This window comes from Musca domestica, unplaced genomic scaffold (genome assembly GCF_030504385.1).
Source record: "Musca domestica strain aabys unplaced genomic scaffold, Musca_domestica.polishedcontigs.V.1.1 25, whole genome shotgun sequence".
Lineage (NCBI taxonomy): Eukaryota > Metazoa > Arthropoda > Insecta > Diptera > Muscidae > Musca > Musca domestica.
This window is the reverse complement of record NW_026712277.1, coordinates 2,888,543-2,900,216: the sequence shown is the minus strand read 5'-3', so window position 1 is coordinate 2,900,216 and position 11,674 is coordinate 2,888,543. Positions and strand designations below refer to the sequence as shown.

The following is an 11,674-nucleotide window of genomic DNA, read 5'->3' as shown; positions in this document are numbered from 1 at the left end:
AGACCATAAAAGAAATTGAGTTGAAATTATTTAAATCAGTGGCGTTGGTATCAAAATTTTGGCCACCGATTGCCATGCTACTTGCCCTCTTAATGCCAGCCCATAAATCATTTATTTATGAGGGTCTGGCGGGAGGGGAGCGAAATTATATGCCCTGTTGAAACAAGTAATTTCCAACAATTTAGCACCCAGACAAATCAGATGAGACCCATTTCATGTATTTGGCAGCTGACGCAAAAGACAAGCCACCAACAGTTATGACAAATTAAGTGGTAAAAAAAAAACAAAATAAAAAAACATTAATTCAAAATAAAAATGCAAATTATTTTGGCCAACCATGGCATAATAGAGCCTCTTTCATGGCGGCAGCCTACCAAACAACTCCGGGCTTGGGGCAATTATTTTATTAGCCACTTACTTGGTTACAGCCTACCAAATTTTTTTCCGATTTTTTTCTTGTTAGCTAGTGTTTGAAATACATCTGTTTTTTCATAGCATGCCAGCCATCGTGCTCTATAATTGAGTTTTAAGTCAGGTTTTATTGCGCTGTGGAATGGCTTCAATTCTGTTGCCAAAGCTATGCCATACATCCTTTCTATTTAGTATTTTTTTCTCTTTACTTTAATGATTAACATCTTTAAAATCATGATGATGATCATTAATATCTTGTAGAAATTAATTTTAATTTCAATATTTTATTTTATGGTTTTTCAATATTTTTTTTAATTTTTTTGTTATTTTATTCGACCTTTATTTTAACTGATTTCAAATGTAAGTTTCCTTTTTTTAATGAAGAAAAGAGACGACATACAAATATTTTTAAAAAAATCCACGTTAAAAACTATGACCCAAAAAATATTTTTAAAAAACCCCCTTTAAAAACTATGACCCAAAAAAAAAAAAAAATAAAAATAAAAATCCACGTTAAAATATATGACCCAAAAAATATTTTTAAAAAATCCAAGTCAAAAAATCTGTGACCCAAAAAATATTTTTAAAAGATCCACGTTAAAATATATGACCCAAAAAATATTTTTAAAAGATCCACGTTAAAATATATGACCCAAAAAATATTTTTAAAAAATCCACGTCAAAAAATATATGACCCAAAAAATATTTTTAAAAAATCCACGTTGAAATATATGACCCAAAAATATTTTTAAAAAATCCACGTTAAAATAAATGACCCAAAAAATATTTTTAAAAAATCCACGTTAAAATATATGACCGAAAAAATATTTTTAAAAAATCCAGGTTAAAATATATGATCCAAAAAATATTTTTAAAAAATCCACGTTTTAGATTCTAGCTCATTCCGTTTGTCCAATACAAAGTATTAAATTTTTAGTAAATATTTCGTACTCTTTTAGTAGGAATTAAAAAAAAAACAGCCTTATCACACGATTTCTCACCAAGACTGGTGACCCTGGTGCAAAATTTCTAGATTCTAGTTTGAGCTGTTTCGTCAGGGCGTTTATTCTCAGTCAGTTATTGCACTACTCTTGTTATATATAGACTTTAAGGCCTAACTAGAAATATGGATAAATACGTTTTTATTTATTTGTTCTATATTTTTTAAAGAACAAACCTTATGGAGAAGAGGAGAACTTTTTTAATAAAATATTTTTTTTTTGGTTCAATTTAAGTTCCCCTTTCTAAACCAAAAGAATAAATTTATGATTTTACTGCCTTCATTGTTTGAGGGTGATTTGTTTTGCTGTATTTGCCACTGCCTTGTGTCTTGGCTAATGTTGTGGTGTATTCGAATGAACTCACCCTGTGAGTGAGTGGTGAAATGAGAGAGACAGAGAATATGTAAATAACTACAGCAAACTAGCAAAACTAACCGTTGATATTATGTGAGAGTATTGACTCAGAGGTGACATGTGACTCCGTGGCGCAACGGTAGCGCGTCTGACTCCAGATCAGAAGGTTGCGTGTTCAAATCACGTCGGGGTCAATTAGACATTTTTTTATTTTTTTATATAAATTTATTTTTTTTTAAATAAAAAAATCAAAATTATAAAGTTTTTGTAAAAAAAGAATCCAGAAAAACCGCAATTATTAATTTTTTGGTAATTTTTTATTTTTAATATTTTTATCAATTTTTGGCAATTTATAAAAATTTGAGAAAAAAGAGGTATTTTAAATAAATATTGAATTTATACTAATTTATTAATTTTGTATTTTAGAAAAATTCTAAACGAAAAATTCTAAATTTTCTCAAAATTTTTTTTTTTAAATTTTCGCAAAAAAAATTAAAATTGGCAAAAACTCGGATTCGTTGACAGTATTTGTGACCCCGACGTGATTTGAACACGCAACCTTCTGATCTGGAGTCAGACGCGCTACCGTTGCGCCACGGAGTCGTATGGAGGGTGGGTGGTAATACCGTTATATGAGCTAGGTATTTTTTTCAAATAGTTTTGAAAACACTACTAAATATGAAAATTGTGTATGGAGGACTTATGTTTGTAGGAATGTGTTGGAAATTAAATCGACATGCTTATCGAACATGTTGGCGATTATTTTTAAAATAAATTTTATTTTTTAGTTTTTTCTATTTTTTTTTTGTGGTTTGAGATAATGAAAAAGTGTTGTAATTTCGATAAGTATTTCAGTTAGAAATATTTGTGAGGTTCTTGGAATTTCTTTATTTAAATTTTAGAAATTCCTTATGCTTCAAGGATTGAGGTTTGTTCCAAAAAAAAATCTCAGTTGAACAGGTCCCTCATTTAATAGAATAGATAGAAAATGTTTTTTTTTTTTTCAGAAAAAGTTTTTTTTTATCTAAATTTTGTATAAATTTAATAATTTTAAAATTCTCGTAATATTCAACAATTACCTTAATTATACCCTCCACCATAATATGGAGGGTATATTAAGTTTGTCATTCCGTTTGTAACACCTCGAAAAATATAAATTTTAGACCCCACAAAGTATACATATATATTCTTGATCAGCATAAAATTCTATGTCGATGTCCGTTCGTCTGTCCGTCTGTTCGTCTGTGGAAATCACTCTAGCTTCCGAACGAAATGAAGTAGGTTTATAAAATTTTACTCAAATGTGTATAATGTCTGCAGGACTTTTGCTATTGAAAATGGGCCACGTAGGTCTACGTCTTCGTATAGCCTCCATATAACGGTACCTCCCGATATTTGGTATTTTGATGATTTTAGCGACATTATTTACCGGAATTATTTCAAAATTAATATTTAAAGTTCGTAATAGATATTACAGAACAAAACAAAAAATGGGCCATGTAGGTCGACGTCTTCGTATAGCCCCCATATAACCCGATATTCGGTATTTTGATGATTATTTACCGGAATTGTTTCAATTTTGGTATTTGAAGTTCGTATTGGATACTACAGCCTATGACAAAAAATTGTCTGTGTGGGTCCACGTCCTCGTATAGCCCCCATATAACGGTACCTCCCGATATTCGGTATTTTGATGATTTTAGCGACATAATTTACCGGAATTGTTTCAAATTTCGCATTTGAAGTTCGTATTGAATACAGCCTATGACAGAAAATTGTCTGTGTAGGTCTACGTTTTATAACCCCCATGGTACCTCCCGATATGCGGTATTTTGATGATTTTAGCGACATTATTTACCGGAATTGTTTCAAAATTGGTATTTGAAGTTCGTAATAGATACTACAGCCTAAGACAGAAAATGAGTCATGGAGGTCCACGTCTTCGTGTAGCCCCCGTATAACAGTACCCCCCGATATTCGGTATTTTGACGATTTTTGACGACATAATTTACCGGAATTGTTTCAAATTTCGCATTTGAAGTTCGTAATAGCTACTACAGCTTAAGACAGAAAATAGGCCATGTAGGTCCTCGTCTTCGTATAGCCCCCATATAACGGTACCCCCCGATATTCGGTATTTTGATGATTTTAGCGGCATTATTTACCGGAATTATTTCAAATTTGGTATTTGAAGTTCGTAATGGATACTACATCCCAAGGCAGAAAATTGTCTGTGTAGGCCCACGTTTTATAACCCCCATGGTACCACCCGATATTCGGTATTTTGATGATTTTAGCGATATCATTTGGTATTTGAAGTTCGTAATGGATACCACAGCCTATGCCAGAAAATTATCTGTGTAGATCCACGTTTGCCTATGCAGGTCCACCTCGTCGTATAGACCCTAATATACGGCTACATTCGATATTTTTAAGATTTTAACAGAATTTTAAAAGGATTTTATTTTTTTGAAAATTGTTAAATATCTACCAAATGGTGGAGGGTATTCAAAGTTCGACCCGGCCGAACTTACAGCTTTTTTACTTGTTTTAATTAAATTAGCACAAGATTTTCATCACCTTCCCCCAGTTTCCCACTGCAACATATTTTTACGATCCAGTTTCATTTTTTACCTCCACTCATAATTTCTGTTTTATTACAAGCCCGGAGGCAGCTGTATTACAACATGAATGATAATTTGGAGAATATATATTTTTTTCCATACGACTCCCATTTCAATTCCACCTCATAAATTCATGTATTTATTTGTTATTCCTTCGGTGTATGCGGCTGGTGCTGGGAACCTGACACACCATCATCAGACATTTACACAGCTCTACACTGGTAGCTATTTGAACTTGTCAGAATTTGCGCGGGCTCATCATCACCCCAAAAAAACCGCATCCTAAATAAGTGAGTGACTGAGTTACTGAATCATGGGTAGTTTTGAAGAGTCTTTGTTGTTGTTGTTGCTGCTACTGCTGTTGTCATATTGCATATCCGCTTCGTTTTTTTGGTTTTTGGTTTTTTTGTGGTCTTCTTCTAAAGAGGCATGAATCTGATTGTGGTTTGTTTTACAGCCCCCAACCAAGTCGTACGGCGAGAAGTGATGGTTGGTGGGTAGGTTGGCTCGACTTGGCTTGAAATATTTTCACGTTATGACAGTGGAAAAACAATATTTATTTACATACATTAAAATCCTACAAATTATGTTGAGGAGGTTTACGTTTCACATTTTTTTTTGTCGGAGATCTACTACATATGCACTCACTCACCACGTCAGTTAGTCAGTCAGTTATTCATTCATGTGACTGAGAATTCATCATCACTTTTGAATGGTAACGACAGGTCGTGGGTACCTTCTAATTTTTTGCACCCTGCAAATTGAGGGGGAGGTATACTTAGTTCCTAGGAATTAAAAAGAGAATTTTTTTATAAAAATTGATTCTGATTAAACCGGGAATTTTTTGTAAAATCCCCAGTAAAATGGAGACTTTGTTCTATAGAAAAAAACGAACCCCTGTTTATTTGGGAGGAGCTGGAGGTCAGGGTGTCGATATAGACTCCCTGGCCTCCAGCACCCCAACAGAGACTCCAGGACCCACCAGTTCGTCTATAGAGACTTCAGGGCCCAGCAGCTCCTCTATAGAGACTTCGGGGCCCAGCAGCTCGTCTATAGAGACTTCAGGGCCCAGCAGCTCGTCTATAGAGACTCCAGGGCCCGGAAGCTCGTCTATAGAGACTCCAGGGCCCGGCAGCTCGTCTATAGAGACTCCCTGGCCTCCAGCTCGTCTATAGAGACTCTCTGGCCTCCAGCTCGTATATATAGAGACTCAACTGGCCCGCCAGCTCGTCTATATAGAGACTCAACTGGCCCGCCAGCTCGTCTATATATAGAGACTCAACTGTCCCGCCAGCTCGTCTATATATAGAGACTCAACTGGCCCGCCAGCTCGTCTATATATAGAGACTCAGCTGGCCCACCAGCAGCTCGTCTATAGAGACTCAGCTGGCCAACCAGCAGCTCGTCTATAGAGACTCAGCTGGCCCACCAGCTGCTCGTCTATAGACACTTAGCTGCCCCACCAGCAGCTCGTCTATAGACACTCAGCTGGCCCACCAGCAGCTCGTCTATATATAGACTCAGCTGGCCCACCAGAAGCTCGTCTATATAGAGACTCAGCTGGCCCTCCAGCTCGCCTATAGAGACTCCCTGGCCCACCAGCAGCTCGTCTATAGAGACTCAGCTGGCCCGCCAGCTCGCCTATAGAAACTCCCTGGCCCACCAGCAGCTCGTCTATAGAGACTCAGCTGGCCCGCCAGCTCGCCTATAGATACTCCCTGGCCCACCAGCAGCTCGCCTATAGAGACTCCTTGGCCCACCAGCAGCTCGTTTATAGAGATTCAGCTGGCCCACCAGCAGCTCGTCTATAGAGACTCAGCTGGCCCACCAGCAGCTCGTCTATAGAGAGACTCACTGGCCTCCAGCTCGTCTACAGAGACTCCCTGGCCTCCAGCTCGTCTATAGAGACTCCCTGGCCTCCAGCTCGTCTACAGAGACTCCCTGGCCTCCAGCTCGTCTATAGAGACTCCCTGGCCTCCAGCTCGTCTATAGAGACTTCCTGGCCTCCAGCTCGTATATATAGAGACTCAACTGGCCCGCCAGCTCGTCTATATATAGAGACTTAACTGGCCCGCCAGCTCGTCTATATATCGAGACTCAAGTGGCCCTCCAGCTCGTCTATAGCGACTCCCTGGCCCTCCAGCTCGTCTATAGCGACTCCCTGGCCCTCCAGCTCGTCTATAGCGACTCCCTGGCCCTCCAGCTCGTCTATAGCGACTCCCTGGCCCTCCAGCTCGTCTATAGCGACTCCCTGGCCCTCCAGCTCGTCTATAGAGACTCCCTGGCCCTCCAGCTCGTCTATAGAGACTCCCTGGCCCTCCAGCTCGTCTATAGGGACTCCCTGGCCCTCCAGCTCGTCTATAGAGACTCCCTGGCCCCCCCAGCTCGTCTATAGAGACTCCCTGGCCCTCCAGCTCGTCTATAGACACTCCCAGGCCTTGACCACAGACACTCCCTGGCTGGTCTAAAAAAACTTCCTGGCTCCCAACTTATATATGTCAATTCATTGGAAGGGCATCGCGAATTCGTTTTTTCTAGCGTTTCGAAAATTGTCGACTCTGTTCTTGCCCATAAACCGCTCTAGCTTCTAGCATTGATTTATTATGCTTGTCATATATTCTGTTTCTTCATCGTCGTCGTTGTCTTCTTCGTCATGAGACAATGCGCGCATGCGTGGTCATCATCAAGTGTTTTTTTCGAAGAGAACTTTTAATGGTGGTACTTATTGTGGTTGTTGTTTGATTTCTGAGAGGATTTCATTGTGGCTGCACTGCATTTTGGCCATTTTTTTCGAAACAGGAAGGGGAACGAGGAGAAGAGGAGTCAAAAAGAACGTTCGCACTGCCATGCGAAGCAATGAAATGAAATGTTAAAAGGTTAATTGGCATTATTTGTTCATGGAACAATTGTTAATTCATTTTGGCTAGACCGAATGAAGGAGAATCGTAGAATGCTTGGTTGGATGGCTGGAGAGACGACCAGGTATGGCAATGGTGGACTTCGTACCCAGTGCAGAACGAATGTTTGGCTGGCTCAGGTTCTCATGCGGATAAAAAAATTTGCTTTTGTTTGGAAACATCTTCAATTATTGCCGCATCTTCTTCGTCATCGTTGCCGTTTGACTTCGACTTCATTGTTAAATCCTCAAGTGGACGACTATTTTTATGTCCATTTTTGATGGCTATTAAGTGCGTGTTTTTCACGTCTGCTTACCAGCCCCCTTTACCTCCCCCCCCCCCCTACCCGTTCGGATAAAATAAAAGTGTTGTTACGTTTATTAATTAAAAATTATTTATTTGACAATAAAACAGATCCAAGCAACACGATTTTTATGTGACCCGGGTACAACGAACAAGTCAACATTATTTTGGCCAAAGAATTTATCTGTTTTTTTTTTTCTCGAAATAATGGATGGTTGGTCCGTGTGTCCGGCTATGGATGATGTTGCTCTTGTTATATTACGTTTTAGTTTCGGCGAACATGTCTGTGCGGTAATTGTCTTGCGAAGGAATTTTAATGACTGCCCGGAATGCATGAAGACGTTTTGTGGATCAAGACAAGTACTTAGGTAAATCTCAAGCGGAAGCATTAAAAGAGTTTTCAAATCTTATCACAGCTGAACTTGAAATATGTAATTGCTAAAGACTATAATTTTTAAAAAAATAGAGTAATTAATGGTGTAATAAATGTTATTAAGTGTTGATAAAGATAACAACAAAAAGAAAAATATTTTTAATTCCGCAACTTCTGGAAGGCTTAAACAATTCATTGGGAAATTTACCACTACTGGCCTTTGGTGGCCTTAAAACATTTTCACAAAATTCGGAACCTTTGGACTTTAGGGAGACTAGAAAAATTCCTTAAAAAGCCCACCCTCACTGGACTATAGAGAGATTATAAAATTCGTAACAAAAATACAAAACTTCTAGACATTTAGGCTTCAGGAAGGCTTTACAAAAATTCAGGGGTCGTAAATTTTTGAGTTAAGCGAGATTTAAACAATCGTTAAACATCAAACGACTTCTGGTCTAGATGGAGGCTTAAATATTTTCGAAACAATCCATCATTTCCAGACTCATTGAGGGCTTAAAAAATTATTCAAATAACCACAACTTCGGAACATTATGGAAATCTTAAAAACATATTTAAAAAACATTCTTAAAAATCCACCGCTTCTAGGCTTAAAAATTCTAAAACAAATCCATGACGTTTGGTCTAAAGGGAGACCTTAAAAAAATCTTCAATAAATCCTCGACATCAGTGCTTAAGGGAGAGTTGTAAAAATTCTTTACGAAATCACTTCATTTAGACTTCAGGAAGTCTTAGAAAAATCCTGAAAAAAATCTACTACTTTCGGACTTAAGGCCTTTTAAAAAATCCAATACTTGTTAGCAGTTTTTGAAATTTATTCAAAATTCAGGACTTAATGGATGCTCAAAAATGCATTACAAATCTATGACTTCAGAGCGGGAGACCTGGCAGTCTCTATAGACGAGCTGGTGGGTCAAAGATTCTCTACAGACGAGCTGAAGGGCCAGAGAGTCTCTATAGGCGAGATGGTGCCCAGAAAGTCTCTATAGACGAGCTAAAAGGCCAGAGAGTGTCGAAAGACAAGCAGGAAGACCAGAGAGTCTCTATAGAAGAGCTGGCGGGCCAGAGAGTCTCTATAAACGAGCTGGAGAGCCAGAGAGTCTCTATAGACGAGCTGGCGGGCCAGAGAGTCTCTATAGAGGAGCTGGCGGGCCAGAGAGTCTCTATAGACGAGCTGGTGGGCCAGAGAGTCTCTATAGACGAGCTGGAGGGAACTGGTGGGCCAGAGAGTCTCTATAGACGAGCTGGTGGGCCAGCTGAGTCTCTATAGATGAGCTGGAGGGCCAGCTGAATCTCTATAGACGAGCAGCAGGGCCAGAGAGTCTCTATTGACGAGCTAGTAGGCCAGAGAGTCTTTATGGACGAGCTGGTGGGTCAGAGAATCTCTATATACGAGCTGGAGGTACAGAGAGTCTCTATAGACGAGCTGGAGGGACAATGAGTCTCTATAGACGAGCTGGTGGGCCAGAGAGTCTCTATAGACGAGCTAAATGGCCAGCTGAGTCTCTAAAGAAGAGCTGGAGGGCCAGAAAGTCTCTATAGACGATTTGGAGGGCCAGAGAGTCTCTATAGACGAGCTGGAAGGTCAGAGAGTCTCTATAGACAAGCTGGTGGGCTAGAGAGTCTCTATAGACGATCTGGAGGGACAGAGAAAGGCCGGGGAGTTGGTATGGACGAGCTGAGTCGATATTGACGAGATAGAGGCCACCTGAGTCGATACAGACGAGCTGGAGGTTAGCTGAGTCTCTATAGACGAACTGGAGGGCCAGCTGAGTCTCTATAGATGATCTGGAGGGCCAGCTGAGCCTCAATAGACGAGCTGGAGGGCTAGCAGAGTCCCAAGCTAGAGGCCAGAGGAAAATCTCCCAATAGGGGGAATCCTCCTATAGCCCCGGGGGAATCCCCCTATAGCCCTTGGGGGAGTCCCCCTGAAGCCCCGGGGGAATTCCCCCATAGCCCTAGGGGGAATCCCCACATGGCCCCGGGGAAATCCCCATATAGCCCCTGGGAATCGCTATATTGCCCCAGGGGAATACACCTTTGGCCTTCAGCTCATCTATATGGACTCCCTGGTCTTCAGGTCGTCCAGCTGGCCTTCAGCTTGGCTACATCAACTCCTTGGCCACCAGATCGTCTATATCGGCTCCCTGCTCTCCAACTCATCTATACACTCTATGACCTGAAGGATTTCCCAATATGCCCTCTGGTAGATCTCCCATGACATTTCCTTTAAAACATCCAGATTTCGTGTATTTTTACAATTGGCGCCCAATATGAACCTATTTTTGCGTCATTACAAATCGCTTTAATCGACATTAAACCTAATTATTTCATGATTTTCCTTTTCAAAGTAATGTTTTATCTATAGTCTGAACGTGGCACCCAACGTGGATCATATTTAACTAATGTTCTGTCAACAAATACTCAATGAATTAGCTTTCAAGACAAAAGGTTTCTCCAAGTAGATGTAGATAGTTTTAAATCCAATTTTTCGGCGATGTTGGAAATTGGCGTCCAACGTGAAGCTATTTTTGAGTCATTCCCAATCGCTTTAATCGGCACTAAACCTAATTATTACTTGATTTTCTTTTTCAAACTAATGTTTGATCTTTTGTCTGGAGGTGGCGACCAACGTGGCTCATATTTAACTAATGTTCTGTCAACTCGCTTTAAAGACAAAAGGTTTTAGATAAAGAGAGGCGCGGGATGGATCGTGTTCTTCTTTAAGTAGGTGTAGATAGTTTTAGAGCCAATTTTTCGTCGATTTTGAAATATGGGCCCAACGTGAATTCTCACTCACATCATTTCAAATTGCTCCAATCGGACTTAAAACTGTTTATTAGTTTAACTTTTCGGTCAATTAATGCATGCACTATTTTTCCGAATTTGGCGCCCAACGTGGGTTAGTCTTAATTGATATTCTGTCGTTGAATATTTTTTAAATTCGAATAGCTTTAGCATTTAGAACAAGACTTTGGGGGTAAATAGGTGCAAAGTTTTTCACAGGAAGGAGCGGAGAAATGATATTATTTCTTATTTGAAATTTGGCGCCCAACGTGAGTCAATTTACCCTTTATTAGCCTAAAGAGGCACTAAATCTAAGTTATTCTTGATAGTCACTGCCAATGGATTCTTGCGTTTTTTTTTAATGGTGCCCAACATGGATCAGATTTACTTTTCCTAATTTTAAAATTTGGCGCCCAACGTGAGTTCATATTCTCCTATTTAGTTTAAAGAGACACCAATCCTAATTCATTCTTGATATTCATTGCCAATAGAGTCTTGCCGTATTTTTTTTTTTTTTTTTTTGAAAATGGCGCCCAACAGATTTACTTTTCCTAATTTAAGACTTGGCTCCCAACGTGAGTCCATATTCTCCTTATTAGCTTAAAAAGGCACCAAACCTAATTTATTCTTGATATTCATTGCCAATAATAGTTGCAGTTTTTTTTTTTTTTTTGAAAATGGCGCCCTACATGGATTAGATTTTATTAATGCTCTGCCTAAAATGGAAGGGGGAAGGGGTGTATGGTATTTTCCACTTTGTAGGTCTAGATCTGAAGATTTTGGAAAGCTTGTAGAAGAACTTCAGCCAAACCTAATTTATTCTTGATATTCATTGCCAATCGATTCTTGCCTTTTTTTTTGAAAATGGCGCCCAACATGTATTAGATTTTATTAATGTTCTGCCTC

At 39.3% G+C, this 11,674-nt stretch overlaps 2 non-coding genes across 2 annotated transcripts; one reads left to right on the top strand and one right to left on the bottom strand.

Annotated features, from left to right (window-relative positions):
* The first annotated feature begins 1,888 nt into the window (after positions 1–1,888).
* TRNAW-CCA (transfer RNA tryptophan (anticodon CCA)) lies at positions 1,889–1,960 on the top strand. Its single transcript has one exon. It is a non-coding gene; the product is annotated as a tRNA-Trp (tRNA).
* Positions 1,961–2,297: 337 nt separating this feature from the next.
* TRNAW-CCA (transfer RNA tryptophan (anticodon CCA)) lies at positions 2,298–2,369 on the bottom strand. Its single transcript has one exon. It is a non-coding gene; the product is annotated as a tRNA-Trp (tRNA).
* Positions 2,370–11,674: the final 9,305 nt, after the last annotated feature.